At 39.7% G+C, this 5,000-nt stretch overlaps 2 non-coding genes across 2 annotated transcripts; both read right to left on the reverse strand.

Annotated features, from left to right (window-relative positions):
* Positions 1 to 2,192: 2,192 nt before the first annotated feature.
* Positions 2,193 to 2,265, reverse strand: TRNAK-CUU (transfer RNA lysine (anticodon CUU)). The gene has a single exon. It is a non-coding gene; the product is annotated as a tRNA-Lys (tRNA).
* A 1,380-nt stretch (positions 2,266 to 3,645) lies between these two features.
* On the reverse strand, positions 3,646 to 3,718 carry TRNAK-CUU (transfer RNA lysine (anticodon CUU)). Its single transcript has one exon. It is a non-coding gene; the product is annotated as a tRNA-Lys (tRNA).
* Positions 3,719 to 5,000: the final 1,282 nt, after the last annotated feature.

The following is a 5,000-nucleotide window of genomic DNA, read 5'->3' on the forward strand; positions in this document are numbered from 1 at the left end:
CAGATAAGATATATTTTTTTGGTCAAAAAGCACTACAATTTTAGTTGTTTTCACCCAACGTGGGGCTCGAACCCACGACCCTGAGATTAAGAGTCTCATGCTCTACCGACTGAGCTAGCCGGGCTCCTTAGGATACCTATAGTTTTCTTCCCTATCCCTGCACTGCCGTTTTCCACAGATAGGATGTATTTTTTTGGTCAAAAAGCACTACATTTTTAGTTGTTTTCGCCCAACGTGGGGCTCGAACCCACGACCCTGAGATTAAGAGTCTCATGCTCTACCGACTGAGCTAGCCAGGCTCCTTTGGATGCCTATAGTTTTCTTCCCTATCCCTGCACTGCCGTTTTCCAAAGATAGGATGCTGTGTAATCATAGGCTCTGGTGGAGTTTGGAAAGAAAATACACATCAGCCAGAGGCAGAAATACTCTAAGAAAGTATCAAACACAATTACCAGTCAATATCAGAACGCATTGAAGAATATCAGGAAATAGCCGATTAAACCTGTGTGGAAAAAAGTCTTATTTGTGATTTCTCCACTTTATTTTATAGTAAGATGATACATACTTTTTCTTTTACAGTGAATACATTAAGGTGTGGTATTGCCCCATTACACATCATCCAGACATGCATTCATATATTGCATGTTAACAATCAAAATATTGCAAATATTGTAAAGAGACTTTCAATTTCTATTTTTTTGGTCAAAAAGCACTAAAATTTTAGTTTTCGCCCAACGTTTTCTTCCCTATCCCTGCACTGCCGCTTTCCACAGATAGGATGTATTTGTTTGGTCAAAAAGCACTACAATTTTAGTTGTTTTCACCCAACGTGGGGCTCGAACCCACGACCCTGAGATTAAGAGTCTCATGCTCTACCGACTGAGCTAGCCGGGCTCTTTTGGATGCCTATAGTTTTCTTCCCTATCCCTGCACTGCCGTTTTCCACAGATAGGATGCTGTGTAATCATAGGCTCTGGTGGAGTTTGGAAAGAAAATACACATCAGCCAGAGGCAGAAATAGTCTAAGAAAGTATCAAACACAATTACCAGTCAATATCAGAACGCATTGAAGAATATCAGGAAATAGCCGATTAAACCTGTGTGGAAAAAAGTCTTATTTGTGTTTTCTCCACTTTATTTTATAGTAAGATGATACATACTTTTTCTTTTACAGTGAATACATTAAGGTGTGGTATTGCCCCATTACACATCATCCAGACATGCATTCATATATTGCATGTTAACAATCAAAATATTGCAAATATTGTAAAGAGACTTTCAATTTCTATTTTTTTGGTCAAAAAGCACTAAAATTTTAGTTGTTTTCGCCCAATGTTTTCTTCCCTATCCCTGCACTGCCGCTTTCCACAGATAGGATGTATTTGTTTGGTCAAAAAGCACTACAATTTTAGTTGTTTTCGCCCAACGTGGGGCTCGAACCCACGACCCGGAGATTAAGAGTCGCATGCTCTACCGACTGAGCTAGCCGGGCTCCTTTGGATGCCTATAGTTTTCTTCCCTATCCCTGCACTGCCGTTTTCCACAGATAGGATGTATTTTTTTGGTCAAAAAGAACTACAATTTTAGTTGTTTTCACCCAACGTGGGGCTCGAACCCACGACCCTGAGATTAAGAGTCTCATGCTCTACCGACTGAGCTAGCCGGGCTCTTTTGGATGCCTATAGTTTTCTTCCCTATCCCTGCACTGCCGCTTTCCACAGATACGATGCTGTGTAATCATAGGCTCTGGTGGAGTTTGGAAAGAAAATACACATCAGCCAGAGGCAGAAATAGTCTAAGAAAGTATCAAACACAATTACCAGTCAATATCAGAACGCGTTGAAGAATATCAGGAAATAGCCGATTAAACCTGTGTGGAAAAAAGTCTTATTTGTGTTTTCTCCACTTTATTTTATAGTAAGATGATACATACTTTTTCTTTTACAGTGAATACATTAAGGTGTGGTATTGCCCCATTACACATCATCCAGACATGCATTCATATATTGCATGTTAACAATCAAAATATTGCAAATATTGTAAAGAGACTTTCAATTTCTATTTTTTTGGTCAAAAAGCACTAAAATTTTAGTTGTTTTCGCCCAACGTTTTCTTCCCTATCCCTGCACTGCCGCTTTCCACAGATAGGATGTATTTGTTTGGTCAAAAAGCACTACAATTTTAGTTGTTTTCGCCCAACGTGGGGCTCGAACCCACGACCCTGAGATTAAGAGTCTCATGCTCTACCGACTGAGCTAGCCGGGCTCCTTTGGATGCCTATAGTTTTCTTCCCTATCCCTGCACTGCCGTTTTCCACAGATAGGATGCTGTGTAATCATAGGCTCTGGTGGAGTTTGGAAAGAAAATACACATCAGCCAGAGGCAGAAATAGTCTAAGAAAGTATCAAACACAATTACCAGTCAATATCAGAACGCATTGAAGAATATCAGGAAATAGCCGATTAAACCTGTGTGGAAAAAAGTCTTATTTGTGATTTCTCCACTTTATTTTATAGTAAGATGATACATACTTTTTCTTTTACAGTGAATACATTAAGGTGTGGTATTGCCCCATTACACATCATCCAGACATGCATTCATATATTGCATGTTAACAATCAAAATATTGCAAATATTGTAAAGAGACTTTCAATTTCTATTTTTTTGGTCAAAAAGCACTAACATTTTAGTTGTTTTCGCCCAACGTGGGGCTCGAACCCACAACCCTGAGATTAAGAGTCTCATGCGCTACCGACTGAGCAAGCCGGGCTCCTTTGGATGCCCATAGTTTTCTTCCCTATCCCTGCACTGCCGTTTTCCACAGATAGGATGTATTTTTTTGGTCAAAAAGCACTACAATTTTAGTTGTTTTCGCCCAACGTGGGGCTCGAACCCACGACCCTGAGATTAAGAGTCTCATGCTCTACTGACTGAGCTAGCCGGGCTCCTTTGGATGTCTCTAGTTTTCTTCCCTATCCCTGCACTGCCGTTTTCCACAGATAGGATGCTGTGTAATCATAGGCTCTGGTGGAGTTTGGAAAGAAAATACACATCAGCCAGAGGCAGAAATAGTCTAAGAAAGTATCAAACACAATTACCAGTCAATATCGGAACGCATTGAAGAATATCAGGAAATAGCCGATTAAACCTGTGTGGAAAAAAGTCTTATTTGTGTTTTCTCCACTTTATTTTATAGTAAGATGATACATACTTTTTCTTTTACAGTGAATTCATTAAGGTGTGGTATTGCCCCATTACACATCATCCAGACATGCATTCATATATTGCATGTTAACAATCAAAATATTGCAAATATTGTAAAGAGACTTTCAATTTCTATTTTTTTGGTCAAAAAGCACTAAAATTTTAGTTGTTTTCGCCCAACGTTTTCTTCCCTATCCCTGCACTGCCGCTTTCCACAGATAAGATGTATTTTTTTGGTCAAAAAGCACTACAATTTTAGTTGTTTTCACCCAACGTGGGGCTCGAACCCACGACCCTGAGATTAAGAGTCTCATGCTCTACCGACTGAGCTAGCCGGGCTCCTTTGGATACCTATAGTTTTCTTCCCTATCCCTGCACTGCCGTTTTCCACAGATAGGATGTATTTTTTTGGTCAAAAAGCACTACATTTTTAGTTGTTTTCGCCCAACGTGGGGCTCGAACCCACGACCCTGAGATTAAGAGTCTCATGCTCTACCGACTGAGCTAGCCGGGCTCCTTTGGATGCCTATAGTTTTCTTCCCTATCCCTGCACTGCCGTTTTCCAAAGATAGGATGCTGTGTAATCATAGGCTCTGGTGGAGTTTGGAAAGAAAATACACATCAGCCAGAGGCAGAAATACTCTAAGAAAGTATCAAACACAATTACCAGTCAATATCAGAACGCATTGAAGAATATCAGGAAATAGCCGATTAAACCTGTGTGGAAAAAAGTCTTATTTGTGATTTCTCCACTTTATTTTATAGTAAGATGATACATACTTTTTCTTTTACAGTGAATACATTAAGGTGTGGTATTGCCCCATTACACATCATCCAGACATGCATTCATATATTGCATGTTAACAATCAAAATATTGCAAATATTGTAAAGAGACTTTCAATTTCTATTTTTTTGGTCAAAAAGCACTAAAATTTTAGTTGTTTTCGCCCAACGTTTTCTTCCCTATCCCTGCACTGCCGCTTTCCACAGATAGGATGTATTTGTTTGGTCAAAAAGCACTACAATTTTAGTTGTTTTTGCCCAACGTGGGGCTCGAACCCACGACCCTGAGATTAAGAGTCCCATGCTCTACCGACTGAGCTAGCCGGGCTCCTTTGGATGCCTATAGTTTTCTTCCCTATCCCTGCACTGCCGTTTTCCACAGATAGGATGCTGTGTAATCATAGGCTCTGGTGGAGTTTGGAAAGAAAATACACATCAGTCAGAGGCAGAAATAGTCTAAGAAAGTATCAAACACAATTACCAGTCAATATCAGAACGCATTGAAGAATATCAGGAAATAGCCGATTAAACCTGTGTGGAAAAAAGTCTTATTTGTGATTTCTCCACTTTATTTTATAGTAAGATGATACATACTTTTTCTTTTACAGTGAATACATTAAGGTGTGGTATTGCCCCATTACACATCATCCAGACATGCATTCATATATTGCATGTTAACAATCAAAATATTGCAAATATTGTAAAGAGACTTTCAATTTCTATTTTTTTGGTCAAAAAGCACTAAAATTTTAGTTGTTTTCGCCCAACGTTTTCTTCCCTATCCCTGCACTGCCGCTTTCCACAGATAGGATGTATTTGTTTGGTCAAAAAGCACTACAATTTTAGTTGTTTTCGCCCAACGTGGGGCTCGAACCCACGACCCGGAGATTAAGAGTCTCATGCTCTACCGACTGAGCTAGCCGGGCTCCTTTGGATGCCTATAGTTTTCTTCCCTATCCCTGCACTGCCGTTTTCCACAGATAGGATGTATTTTTTTGGTCAAAAAGCACTA

This window comes from Ambystoma mexicanum, chromosome 4q (assembly GCF_040938575.1).
Source record: "Ambystoma mexicanum isolate Mex_15411 chromosome 4q, UKY_AmexF1_1, whole genome shotgun sequence".
NCBI classification, from domain to species: Eukaryota; Metazoa; Chordata; class Amphibia; order Caudata; family Ambystomatidae; genus Ambystoma; species Ambystoma mexicanum.